We start from the raw sequence: 15,250 nt of genomic DNA, 5'->3' as shown, positions 1-15,250 counted from the left end.
GTACATGACTGAAATGTTATAGAGGTGCGTGCCCGGGATCGAACCCTCGACTTCCGATTAGGGGCCAGACGTTCTAACCACTAGGCAATCACACTTAGCAGATGGTGATGGGTACCGAAACTGGAACTAAATATACTGAACATTATTTCCTACACATGAATATTAGTTACTATTTCCTTCAATTTTCGCCCAATCTAAAGCCTGATCGCGCATAACTCCGAAAAGTTAGATGTGTGTGCTCGGAACCGAACCGCGACGCCCAATCTATTTCCGCTAATATGGATAATTTTTTTATATGTATTTATAGCTACAACTCAAGTAGTTATGTTAAGTTTCTACATTGTTTATGGACAGAAGTATAATTTAGATTAGTATAGGACGTATTATCCTTACATTAAGTACGTACATTGTAAACACGGATAACAAATTGGAATTCTATAACTTAATCGGATTAGCAAGCTAAAAAGCTTGGGTTGAATTTTTATGAACTACCACTATAATTCAGGGGTCGTACTGTTCCGTACAAAAGGGATAAAGCTAATTTTAACAGGTGTCATCAAGCCGGTAAAATAAAGTATGTAAAATAGTCTTTACTAGCTGACGCCCGCGACTTCGCGTGGATTTAGGTTTTTCGAAATTCCGTGGGAACACTGGATAAAAAGTAGCCTATGTGCTAATCCAGGATATTGTCTATCTCCATTCTGAATTTCAGCCAAATCCGTCCAGTGGTTTTTGCGTGAAGGAGTAACAAAGATACACACACACACTCATACACTAATTAAATAAAGATAAATAAACTGGTTTGCAGTTATTACACGACTGTCCAAAAAAAGGGGTAATGTTTTCAGTGTTCAATATGTAGATGTACGGGATAAATCACCCCTAATGGCACTAGCTATAAATTTAAAAAATTATTATGCCAAGGCAATGTTCGTTTTTTTTTCAGTTTTTCTAAGTACTTATTTTTATTAAATTTTCGTGTTGATCATAATTGTGTTGGATTTGGGATTTGGCATGACTCATGACTCATGAAGGAAAACATCGCGAGGAAACCAGCACACCAAAGAGTTCTCGATAAAATTCTCAAAGGTGTGTGAAGTCTGCCGATCCGCACTGGACCAGCGTTTCAGACTACGGCCTAAGCCCATCTCATTCTGAGAGGAGATCTGTGCTCAGTAGTGGGCCGGCGATGGGTTGATCATGAATAAGAATATGACGTCACTAAGCTTTCTCCGCTTCAAGCTATCACGATTTCATTGTATCACCTAATTTCAATTGACTAACCTACAAACAACTGACCCTACAGGTTCAAAGTCGCTATCAATCACACTATATTGTATTGTATAGGACAGCAGGATGATATTAACTACGCGATAAGCCCTTCGTATATCGCTGAGGCCGGTGCAGTTCGTGCCCTGCTGTCTTCGTAAGCCGATTAGCAGCATCTGCTCAGATAACGCTGCTGTTCTATAAATTAGTCTAAAATCTAAATAAATCACAAATAAAACAAAGTCGGGTTAGTTACACCATTTTTAGGGTTTCGTCTCTATATAAAACTAGCCGATGCCCGCGACTTCGCTCGCGTGGATTTAGGTTTTTCGAAATCCCGTGGGAACTCTTTGATTTTCCGGGATAAAAAGTAGCCTATGTGCTAATCCAGAATATTATCTATCTCCATTCCAAATTTCAGCCAAATCCGTCAAGTGGTTTTTGCGTGAAGGAGTAACAAACATACATACACACACACACACACACACACACACACACACACACACACACACACACACACACACACACACACACACACACATACAAACTTTCGCCTTTATAATATTAGTGGGATTATCTCAAAAAGAAAAAGGAACCCTTGTAGGATCACTTTGTAGTCTGTCTGTCTAGAAACCATAGGGTAGATAGGTACTTCTCGTTGACCAAGAATCATGAAATTTGGCAGGTGTAGACGTCTAATAGCACATGTATAGGAAAAATCTGAAAATCGTGAATTTGTGCTTAAATCACAAAAAAAATGTACGGATATGACTCGCAGCTCGCTCCAGCATTGCGGGGGATTGCAAAAATAGAATCTTTGAAAAGAGCAACCGTCTTGTTACTTGCTTCTTGCTTGCTTACTTCGTGGTAGGAAGGACATTCCGAACCAGTAATCGATGACCAAGTAGGTAGGTGACCAATCGTCAAAATAACTTATTTTTAAAGTCGTGTATTGGCATACTTACATAGCTTGGCGAATGCTATCTGTAATATGATATTTTTGGCGATTTGGCCTTTTCTTATCTAAAAAAATTATTATTAAAGTATGAAAATATATTCAAAACGAGAATTATAAAAAGTTAACGGGCGTGAATTTTCGTTCCATTATCTCAGGGAGTTTCATTTAGTTTCATTATAATTACCGTTGGGAATTAATAAAATGGTAATTAGCCACTCTACGTTTGCCCGCGGTTGAGCGATGCGTTCATTTATTGAAATGGCCTCATTGTCATACAAAACTGGGCGGAAACGTCCAAAACCGGGAAGAGACCCAGAAACGCCTCCCTTTAACGCACTTCGATATGAATTTAGCCATTCTATGCATGTTTGTATGTTTTTCGATTCCTCGGTCCTCTCATTATGACCAAAGAAATAAATGGATACCTCAGTTCACATCTTTGTCTTCGACTTATCATTTCAACTTTTACAACTCTGGTATAGTGGTGAGCGCTGGTAGTCTAATGGCCGAAATTAAGAATAATAATCAACGCATGATCAATCAACATATTATGTGTAATATGTTGATAGGTACATATAGCAACGTTATTTGTCAACAAGAGCAAATTAAAAATTTATAACACCCCCGACAAGTGAAGGATACAGTAACTAGAAAAGAGCTGATAACTTTCAAGCGGCTGAACCGATTTTCTTGAATTACAGCTAAGAACACTCTCGATCAAGCCACCTTTCAAACAAAAAAAACTAAATTAAAATCGGTTCATTAGTTTAGGAGCTATGATGCCACAGACAGATACACAGATACACGCGTCAAACTTATAACACCCCTCTTTTTGGGTATAGTCTTTTTAGATAATTATAAGGTCGCTATAAGAACTTATCGATAGATTGCTGTAACAATCGAAGAATTTTCGAGCGTAAGTTTTATAGCCAGGGCGGAAGTCCTCGCTTCTCGCTAACGTCTCTTTATTATTGCATCGCGTATAAAATATCGTGGGTACCTACGGGTAATAGCCGTGGATTAACTACGCCCGCCGTGGCTTTAGGACGTCGTGGTGTACCTATTAAGTATGAATTATTTATAATGATATTATTGAATTGTTATGTGGGAACTATAGGATAGAAAAAAATATGCGTGAAACTTTAAACGTAGATGAAACGCGCGCGAAATTCCTTTTATGACCACCGTCGAAAATGGAATTTCCTATACTATTTTGAATTTTATTAATCCCCGACCCACAAAGAAGGGTGTTATAAGTTTGACGTGTGTATCTGTGTATCTGTCTGTGGCATCGTAGCTCCTAAGTTAATGAACCAATTTTAATTTAGTTTTTTTTTTGTTTGAAAGTTGACTTGATCGAGAGTGTTCTTAGCTATAATCCAAGAAAATCGGTTCAGCCGTTTGAAAGTTATCAGCTCTTTTCTAGTTACTGTAACCTTCACTTGTCGAGGGTGTTATAAATTTTTAATTTACACTTGTATTTATGAACTAAGTATATTTAAACAGTTACTTACTGAAAAAAACTGTTTCATGATGTAAGTGTGTAAGTAGGTACCTAACTACTTACATACAGGTACTTACAGGTACTTTGTCCTACGCGTAGGTAAGCTGTGACCAAAACAAACGAGGGATTTTTTTCACGGGTTGTTGCCATATCTATCTAGCACGGTATTATTAAAGTAAAAAATATACTTAATTAATTTACTCTATTATACATTATAAAAATATAATAAAATAATATAATAAAAATATATTGTATAAAATTACCTACAACAGTCAGCCTTATCGCTAAAAATCTAGGATGCTAAAAATAGCGTATTCTGAACTCTCCCAGGCAGCAAACAGAGGATCTAAAAAAGCGGAAAAGGTGTTAAAAAGATAAAAAGGTGTAAAAATAAATTTTACCTAAGAACTAAGACAGAAAAACAACAAAAAGTTAATCTTATCGACCTTTAGGTATTTTAGACTATGAAGGATCAGGATCACTCCGAATTTTTTTCAGCCGGTTTTCATTAAACAGGAATCCTTTGAAGCAATTTTAACTTGGAACTAAGAAAATCAGGTAGATAAGCTTTCTTACAAGTTTTACATAAATAAAAGTAGTGGAAATAGTTACGAACAAGTCCCGACAAAGAACAAACGTAAATAGGTATAGTCTACTTATAGGTACGTAGGTAGGTATAGTGCAGCTCTTTTCGGTTTCCGCTCTAGGCCCTATGCGATTTTTGGAAGCCAGTAGGTATCTAGTGTTGATGTTGAAAATGTCTCGTATTTTTTTAAGCAATTAGTAAGTAAGTAAAAAGGTTTTGTCGTAATTTTATTAATTGGATAATAACTGCCTATAATTTCCAAAAACAATTAAACTGGTTTTTTTGGGTTCCGTACCTCAAAAGGAAAAACGGAACCCTTATAGGTTCACTTTGTTGTCTGTCTGTCCGTCTGTCCGTCGTGTCTGTCAAGAAACCTATAGGGTACTTCCCGTTGACCTAGAATCATGAAATATGGCAGGTAGGTAGGTATTATAGCACAAGTACAGGAATAAATGTGAAAACCCCGAATTTGTGGTTACATCATTAAAAAAAACAAAATGTGTTTTAATTTTCAAAGTAAGATTTAGATAACTATACCAAGTTGGGTATCATATGAAAGGGCTTTACCTGTACATTCTTAAGCAGATTTTTATTTATATTTATGCATAATGGTTTTTGATTTATCATGCAAAAAGTTGGAAAAAATACCCGAACGGTACCCTCAGTGCGCGAGTCTGTCTCGCACTTGGCCGGTTTTTGTTAATATACCTACTTAGTTTTTTTTTTTTTTTTTTTCTTTATTTATTTAAGGGCTTTGATACATTAAAGTACATGTCAGCCCTATTATAATCTAATTAAATACAACAATACAACAAAATTCTTAATCTAACAAAATAAGTCTTTCTCACCTACTTAGTTTATTCTCCCATTTTCTTAATCTGAGGGTATCATCGTGACAACGTCTCCGTATAGTTTTATCATGCAAAGAGTCAATGTCCGCAAAGTTACAATTGCAAATAGCCAACCCTCGGGAGCGTGCCGCCGGCGGCGCCTCCACGCGGCCCTAAGCTCTTGCGTACGCCGCGCGGCACTAAACGTCAAACTGGCCGATTGATAAGTCGCACGGTGTTTGCACACCGTGTGTGCCCTGCTTTATTGCCTCGTAGCATGTTACTCCATTGTTGTAGAGTGTAGACTATAGCTTATACAGAGTGCTTCAATTCAGGAAGTGAGTCTATAGGTCCACTGCTGGACCTCTAGGTCCCTTGTAAAGTAAAGTAAAAGTAGTAGTATAATATTGGTATCTTCAAAAGAAGAGTAAATAGGCACCTTTTGAGCAGGTGCGCTCCAACTTAGGCTGCATCATCTCCTGCTTGGTGTGATTGCAGTCAAGCGCAAGCCCATTTAAGTATAGTTGTAAAAAAAGGAGACTGCATTACACTATGATTTTGCGTCGTGTATCCAGCGGCTCTCTGCGACTCGTTTGATGTTCTCTGTAATCGCTGCCAGATCCACGTATAGCGGTTCCGCTGGAGACTAGAGACCTGGGCCTTGTGTAACCTCCCCTGTAAGGTTTTGATCGTAAGGACCGAGCTGGCCACTTATGCCATTTTTAGAATATCACGAATTCGGCCTTTTTGTTTTTTTCGTGGTGATGAAAAAGCGGTTGACATCGGCCTTTCAGTTGGGGTGGTCTGAAAAACATTGTGAGGAATGTCTGAGACTTCTCAATAATATTCTCAAAGTTATGGAAAGCCTGACAATCCGCAATCAGCCAGCGTGGTAGGTTACTGCCAAGCCCTTCTCATGCTAAGAGGAGACCAGCTCTGTCTGTAAGGCAGCAATTCCAGTTCATTCCACTTATTATCACTAGCATCCGTACTTTCAGTATGAGTCGTATGCGGAAGGATTCCCACAGGATACTATCCCAAGATCATCAACAATTGTGAGACTCATCATCGTCGGCATCATCTGGTTCCTAAATAAATTAAACACACTGTATATTATAGAACGATGTCACCCGTTATGGGAAAAACAATATTTTTCGCCGGATTCGCGGTGTTTGTCGACGTGTTTACTTATTGGTGTGTGATTTGAGATCGCAAATTGTTATTTGGCTGTGCGTATTTATTTATGATGACCCTTATGGGCGGTTGTATAGCGCTGTGGTCTTACAAGTGGGAGGCCCCGGTTTGATTCCCAACAGGGTCAAGTGACAAAATGTACCTAGATGTAGTTTCATATATGTATAATCGTAACTCCAAAAGTTAGAAGTAGTACATGCCAAGCGTGCCCAAGATGAACCACAGACGCGAACCGCGATCTCTTAACCACTGAGCTATCACCGATTATCATTTTTTTTAATCATTATCATTACTTTTGCCTGCGAACGTCCAATGTTGAACATAGGTCTTTCCGTGGTCTTTCCTAAATATCACCACTACACCTGATCTTATCTTCCTCATCTAGCCATTTCGAGTCACTCTCTTAAAATATCGTCAGTTCATTTTCATGATAGGTACGTATGGACTATGGATTAATAAGCAAAGTGAAAAACGTTCGTAATCGTTTTTAATAATGAAATTCCACTATTTTGGTGATCAAAGTTATTTACATGGATTTATTAAATGAAACCTGTTGAAGCGCCAATTTAAATTGCAATAGCACCTGCTCGAAATATCAAATAAACATTCCAAATAAAATTGAAGCTGCAAGTACTGCAATACATTATTTTGCAAGTGAATTTATTGCCTGTATGTACTTATATAAAATACAAAAGTTACTCACAGGGCGATGGAGAGAGGTTGGAGTTTCTCTACGTGATCAAATCAGAAATGAGGAGATCCGTAGGAGAAGAAAAGTACTTAACGACACAGCTCAACGGGTTGCGAAGCTTAAGTGGCAAAACAGGGCACATAGCTGTTTGAAAAATCGATAGATTCGATCGATAGAGATCGATAGATAGTTCCAAGGTACAATTGCGACCTCGCATTGGAAAGCGCAGCGTTGTCAGACCCCCCACTAGGTGGACCCTATAAGTGATCTATGTCCAGCAGGGGACATCTATCGGTTGAGGGTAGTAATGATGATGATGATGAGGTGCACAAAAATTGTTTGATCCATTTAATAACCTTTTGTCAACGATTATGTCTGCCTATTGTATTTTTTGTTCTGTTCCCTACGTATATCACAGCACGTATTTCCCAAACTTTTCTGTATACATTATTGTTGATGCTATTTCCACCCTTTTCTCTATAGAAATAAAGGACATAACCGCTTGTATACATTAGAAGGTTTTGATGCGTTTACCATCACAGTCCTTATCAATTCATGCACATATTATTTGCTACGAAGTTCCGTGAATTGTTCAAGCAATTTTGACTCACTCCTGGTATATTTCGCGGCCGATAAAGGTGTGAATAGCTTGGGCTATTTAGTAGTTTCGTGGTAGTAGGTATATTGCAGGTATTATCTGACGTCTTCAGCAAATATTGGAGGTAATTTTGTTGAATGTAACTCCGCACACATGATAACGCATTATTAGGATTTATCGCCAAATGCTTAGTTCCCACTGACGTCAGTTTCCCTGTTTATACTTTGCAAGCCATTTTATGGTCTATGGGATGCATGTTCTAAACTGCACTATTGCAGCACCTACTGAAAATTCATATGTTTACAATTAGTACAAAATTTGAATATTGATAGCTATTTCATCTCAGAATCATTCTCATCTCAGCCCACGTAATCCACACTTTGATTTTTTTAACTTTAGCCGCATAATTTGCAAACAGCCCTTTATTTTAAGGACAGACAAAAATAATATAATAATATTAATAACAATACGTTAAATTAGTGCCGATTTCACCAACGTCGAGTGACGTTTAACCGAAGAATAAATTGGACGTATTGACAGTTTTTGTATTGAAAACTTGCCAAAACAACTAATTTACTTTCGAATAAGACTTTTTTTGTATTGGTGAATCAGCCCTAAGTATGAATTTGAAAACCCATTGTATTGTCTGCAAATAGCAATCTATCTACCCTCAATATTTCATTATCCTCATTGACTATATAGACTTAATAGTTCGTATCTGGGAACATAATCTGATCTTTTAATCGCTATTTAAAAAGCGAACGCGTGAACTCCACTCATCTGATTGGGCACGGTCAAAGCGTTTGAATTTGGAACGTTTTCATCGAAAGGGACAAGTGCCAGAGTCGATGTTATCTGTGTTTCGACGCGCGTGTTCTCACGGGTGGCGCGTGGCGCTTGTACCTGTATAGATCAGAGGCTTGAGCTTTCGCAGATGTGACTGTAGGCAGAAATAGGGCACAATATACTTAGCATGAGCTTTTACATCTCATGAGTGTCGAGACAATGACGTCAGAGTAAAATGAACTTAAACGTCCTTGATTTAAAGTTAGAAAAAAAAAAAAAAAAAACCGACTCCAATACCTAACCGCACTAAAAAGTAAAAAATTATTTAATTTATTACCGAATAAATTATGTATAAAAGAGTTCATATAGTTCTATAATAATATTTTTTTGGAGCCGGTGCCCGCGTTGATTTCGATTTACTAAAATCCCGCGGGAACTCTTCGATTTTCCGGGATAATAAGTAGCCTATGTACATCTTCGGGATACAAGCTATCTTTGTAGCTTTCGTAAACTGTGTGAAAACCTTTCTTATTAGTGTGGATATGGTAACATCTTTTGTTTTAAAAATTAAAAAGTCGGTATGTAGATATATTTTCAGTCAGGTAGGTAATAAAAGCTAGTAGTTGTGCATTTTAAAGTATTGATCTTTGACAATCGACCCTATTTTATTTCGTGAACTCTCTGTAACAATGAAGCTTTGTTGATATGGGAAACTGGCCAACGTAGGTAATTGTTATATATCCTGGGACTGTACCGTGTAGATAAGTATATTCGTCATTTATATTTTCAACAAGGTATCTTTCAATATTGCTGAAAACATCATGAAAAATCTGATGCACATCAGAAGTGCTTTATATGATATTATGTGACCATTATAGTAGCAACATAATTTATTACTAAGCCTTCGCTGTCCGTCCATCTGTTTGTCCATCCTTTTGTCGTGTACTTACCTATTTCTAATATGCTGCCACTAAGTATAACAACAAATGATTTTAAAAAAACCGGGCAAGTGTGATTCGGATTCGCCCACGAAAGGTTTCGTACCGTCGTACAAGAAATAACACTTTAGTACCTAGCCTATAGGTTTTGATTTCCATGACAGGTCTTGACAAACAGACGATACTTTTTTCCTGTGGAGTTACGGAACCCCAAAAACCAAGATGGTAAATTCGCCGTGTAAATGAAAAATGTTACATCTTGTACAATGGTGTCTTCTTGTACAAGTCTGACTCGCACTTGGTTGATATTTATTGGAACTACGAGACAGACTAAAATTTTTCAATCCCACCTGTTATTTGATTCGGCAGTTAACTCATTTTTGTGGGGAAGCGAATATTTAGGCGGCTCGTCGAGTGCCCAGCTGGAGGCCGTACGAGACTTGAGTGTGGAGAGGCCGCCCAGCGCGCGTGGTCATCGGCTGGCTATGTAAGGCTCCGAGCCTTCGAGCGATCGATATGACCCATGATGACCACGTAAACACTACCAGTAATACCGAGGGAATATTTATTTCATGGTTCGCCGAGTGCCCAGCTGGAGTCCGTACGAGACGGCCGCCAAGCGCGAGTGGTTAGCGGCTGGCTATGAGTGGCTCCGATCAAATCTTCGAGCGGTCAATATGGCCACATGAAAGCTATCAGCAATACGGAGGGATTATTTTATTACTTACTAATTACCTACTTAAGGCAGAATTCTCTCTGGCACACTGGTGTAAAGTGTGAACGCTAGGTCTGACTAAAGTTGTTTTTTTTTTTAATTTAGTTTGTAAACAAGATAATAATATACAAGATAAACAAAATTGCATCCAGCACGACGACGCATGACAGCATGCTTGTTTCACTGTAATTAAATATCACGACGAGACGCAAGCAAGCATCCTTTATAGTAGGTAGGTAGGTATATCCTGAAGGTAGAAAGGTACTTTTATTCCGGAAATCAAAGAGTTCCCACGGGATTTTTAAATAAACCTATATCTTTCCACGCCGACGAAGTCGCGGACATTATCTTGTAAATAAATATAGGAAAGATTTGCTTGTTTTTAATCGAAAAACTCTGAAACTACTGAAGGTATTTTTAATAATTCTTTCACCTTAGAAAGTTACTTTATTCAGAAGTAACATAGGCTACATATTATATAACATAGTATTGGCGTCACTCAGAAAAGCAGGTATTATTTAATTATTATTATGGAATTATTGGAATGTCCTCCCATAACCAACACAAAAAACACAAGTTCAATGTGTACAGGTTATCCGAGAGTTTTAATCTAAAAAAACTAATGCCAAAATAAATAATTTAATTAGAGCGTGATTGCTATCACAACATCTAATTATCCAGTTTACAATACAAAAACCGAAAATATGCGATATCGCTCCGAATCTCAGAAGGAGACTAAACTAAAACCTTCAAAACACGCGTTTTCATGCAAGTTCAATCTTGTTCGCCTCCTAGCAACAGATTGTATGACATCGAATGAGCCAAATATCGATTTTATCAAACTACCTGCATTAGATAAATTAATAATTTTATATTATTTTTGACAACTCAAATCAATTTTTAAAATTAACCTTACAATAGAAACCGGGGGGATCAGCTAGTATTTCATGGGTATGAGTGGCATCGATCAAATCTTCAAGCGGCCAGTCTGACATACGAGAGCAACGCAAATATCTAGCATCAATACAAAGGAATATTTTACGATTTGTATTATTTGGGGCGGAATAGGGTAACTAGATAACTCAATCTACACTAATATTATAAGGAGGTAAACGAGGTAGGTCCAATTTCGAGAAAGAGATGAACTACCGAATCTAACTCGGCTGGCTAGCGTTCGGGAAGCTTCGAGATATCTTCTCGTGACTCGTATCAAATTCCTTGCTTGAACACCAAAGTCCTCGAATAGTGCGTGTTGCCTGTGATGGACACATGGATCCGAGACGTGGTCCCTAACTATGGGCCTATAACTCATTAAACAGGCCAAGTGCAAGTCAGACTCGCGCACTGAGGGTTCACAAATTAAACACATTTTAATTTTTTTTGTGTGATGTAATCATAAATTCACGGTTTTTGCTTTACTTGTGCTATAGGACCTATCTACCTGCCATGATTCTAGGTCAACGGGAAGTACCCTATAGTTTATCTTGACAGACACGACGGACGGACGAACGGACGGACGGACAGATAAACAGACAGACAAAAAGTGAACCTATAAGTACCATAAGGGTTCCGTTTTTTGTTTTGAGGTACGGAACCCTAAAAACAGAGTCACTGTGAACAACAAAGAGGGCTTTTCGCAGGGAGCTGCTGGATTCAAGACCGTGGCGTGTGGTAGATCCATGTTCATCAGTGGACGTCTATTGGTCGATACAATATAATGATGACGATTATGTTTGTCAGTTTGGATGGACGAGACAATCTCCAGAATTAATGAACCGGTTCTAAGAATTTTTTCACATTTGAATAGAACTACACTATTTCCGAGTGCTATATGAATTACTTTACATTATGTATCGTGGATGAAGTCGCGGGCAAAGTTACGTTACCTAATTTCTATGCTACTTAATATTAAGTACATATGAAGACTGAAGTACCAGAGAAATTGAAGGATAAATACTTTGAATCAAGTTTCGTTAGATTTCGACATTCTGATTTCTGATATGCGATAATAAACGTTATTTCAAGCATATTAAAAATACGGGCGAATAAATATTTTGATATTATTTTTATAAGGAGTTGTAGGTAGATATAAATAATTATATGTAATGCTTTAATATAATACAATGCGGGGATCTAAACATAAATATGCGTAATTATACAAGGTTTTTGTATATTTTTCTAGCGGCGGTACCTAAGCTCCAATGCGTAATTCTATTACAATGAATATTGGAATCTATACTAATAAATAAAATTGAAGTGTCTGTCTGTAATTTCGAAATAACTACCTCATATTAAGCTCATATGGTTATTTGAACGATACCATAACTGAATCACCCGGTTTTAAAATTTTTGTCTGTCTGTCTGTCTGTCTGTCTGTTTGAAAAGGCTAATCTTCGGAACGGCTGAACCGATTTTGACGGGATTTTCAAAGACAAATAGAGGATTCACCAGGGCGTAACATAGGCTACTTTTTTAATCGACTTTCAAAAAGGGAGTTGTGTTTTTCTACCTACGTACACCGAAATCTCCGAGATTTCTGAACCGATTTGCGTCATTTCTTTTTTAATCAATAGAGGAACTTTGCGACATTGTTTCATAAAAAAATTGGAGTCCAACTCCTCAATCCTGATGCTGCAGGGGATCTGACCAATCCACGCGGGCGAAGCTGCGGGCATCAGCTAGTATTAGTATAAAGCGGGTTTAGTGTTGAATGGTATAATATGGATAATTGTATATTATTAAGAACTAGATAATATTCGCGATTTCGTCCACGTGGATTGAGGTTTTTAAGAACCCTTTAGCCTATGTCTGTCTCCAAGATGCAAGCCATCTCTGTACCAGTTTCGTCAAAATCAGTTAAGGGCGCGCTTACATTTAAACCAAAAAATGCAAGTTTTCGAGCTCCAAATTAACCATCATAGGAAAGACTTGAATACATGTTTAAAATAAATCAATCTTTCGTATTGACAGTAACATTTTTGCAAAAACTATTTTATTTATTTGATATGTGATCAATCTCCCGCGCCTAGTTTTCATTAAAATAACAACAATAACAGACAATAAATAAATACAATAATAATTGCAATAACAGACTCAACTTTAAAACCCTAAATCTGTCCTTAAATCATCTGGTTTACTGAAAAAAAATATTTAAATATTATAAACATAGTCAGTCCTATTGACACATAATGTACTAAAATATGGATTTTTAATTACATTAATTAGTAAAAAAACAGAACTGTTGCCATGCCAAAGGTGTTAGGTATATTTTGTACGATGGTACGGAGCCCTTCCGACTCGCACTTGACCGGTTTTTCTGATTATTTTTCACATGCTATCTTATATAATGCCATTTCATAAAGGGTACAATTTAAATGCTCACCAAAATAAATTTTTAGATCCTAAGACTAAGCACCAAGTAAAAAATATAAATAAAATAAACCCAGTCTATACCGTGGTGCCTAAAGAACTACGTTTTAAGTTCCAAAATAATTACACACTTATCAGAATAATTGTACGTGTTGTATTTATATTCTTTTTGCCTGCTAAAATGGATTAATGCTCACCAAATCTTGTTTCCCTGAAATAGTAAGATTAATGCTCAAAATGATAGTTCTAAATAGCTTTAGCGTAACCAAATTATCCAACCTGAACCCAAAATATATTATTATCAAACTATAATTACAGTCGTTTCCCTTTATTTATTCATTCTGCAATAAGGCTGAAGTACGTGGAAGCCAGGAATATACCTGTTGGTGAAAAGAGAAAGAGAGGACGGTCAGATAAATCTAAAAGAGCTCTGTTGATTCAATATTTTTTCTTTTGCTAGTTTTTTATAAAGTTCCTGTGATTGACTGATTATAACTATTGTGTTCCTTAAAGTGCTATTGATAAATCTTAAGTACAAATTAATCTTATAAGTACCTAATACCTATAACATATGATTAGACGTTATTTTATTTTACTTTTGATTTTTTATTTTCCTACCTATGATTCATTTGATTTACCTATCTCAATCATTTGTTGCAGTAATATTGAGAGTAAAACATTTATTTGGCTAGGTTATCATATTTTAATCACATTCATAAAACAATAAACAAATAACATGTGTTTGGGATACGCAATATTATATTTGATATTCAAAAAAATTGTACGATCGACCACTAGCTTTTTTGTCTCAGTAAAACTGACTCAATTGTAAGCCGTGAAATAAAATATTGGTAACATCTATTTAGCGATACTATAAAATGTTTGGCCTGAAGTTAACTTTAAAGGCGTATATAAATCTTTATGGCATAGAATAAAAAGGAAATAGGTCCATTTCTAAAATACAATTTGGTGAGCAATTTATCCATTCTGGCAGGTATTTCGAATTTTTTGGTTGTAAAATAGGTAATTTTCTGGTAGGCGTTTAAATACAAGCCTTTCATAAATAGCATGTGAAAAAATCCGTCCATCTCTAGTACCTACAAGCCAAAAGCTAGCAGCCAAACAATGCCTTTCGCAATATAAAGCAATATCCCTATGTCGAGCCGCAGCCATGTTTGCACAGTGACGTTGAAGCGACGATGCACCGCGGGGGTTACGACTATAAATCTGTAATAATAAAATCCCCCAGCGATTATTGTGCTAAGTCGAAACTGCTCCTTAAATGAAAATATTAACAGAGGACTCTCCGTTACTAGCTCCATACAAACGGAGTTTCTTTTTCATGTATTTGGAGGCCCTCTGAAGAATAATTTCATTGAACTTCCAATTCAACATTCGGTTTTGGGTCAATGTCTACACCAAATATCAAAATTTCAGGTATGTAACTCATTCCAAGTTATATCAAGAGATCCGTGACACGCGACAGACATAAAGGCAAATAGCAGAGTAACATTAACCCATTTACCACCCGCTGTTCCCATTTGGGGCCGTTTCCTTAAGTACCCACATATATTAACATTTTAGGGTTCCGGAATTCAAAAGGAAAAAGGAACTCTTAGAAGATGACTTCGTTGTCTGTCTGTTTATCTTCCCGTTGAGCTAGAATCATAAAATTTGGCTGGTAGGTAGGACTTATAGCACAGGAAAAGCGAAAAATCTGAAAACCGTGAATTTGTGGGAACGATTACAACACACGAAAAAAAATTAAAATGTGTTCCTAAACAAATATAATTAGTATTTTCAATTTTCAGA

At 36.9% G+C, this 15,250-nt stretch overlaps 1 long non-coding RNA gene across 1 annotated transcript; it reads right to left on the bottom strand.

The window, feature by feature from the left end:
• Positions 1-3,630: 3,630 nt before the first annotated feature.
• Positions 3,631-14,885, bottom strand: LOC123880387. Its single transcript, XR_006799229.1, has 4 exons — positions 14,832-14,885; positions 10,413-10,417; positions 5,610-5,614; positions 3,631-3,642 (listed from the first exon to the last, which is right to left on the bottom strand). It is a non-coding gene; the product is annotated as an uncharacterized LOC123880387 (long non-coding RNA).
• Between the last annotated feature and the right edge of the window lie 365 nt (positions 14,886-15,250).

The sequence above is a fragment of the Maniola jurtina genome, chromosome Z (genome assembly GCF_905333055.1).
Source record: "Maniola jurtina chromosome Z, ilManJurt1.1, whole genome shotgun sequence".
NCBI classification, from domain to species: Eukaryota; Metazoa; Arthropoda; class Insecta; order Lepidoptera; family Nymphalidae; genus Maniola; species Maniola jurtina.
This window is presented reverse-complemented; position numbering and strand designations above follow the sequence as displayed.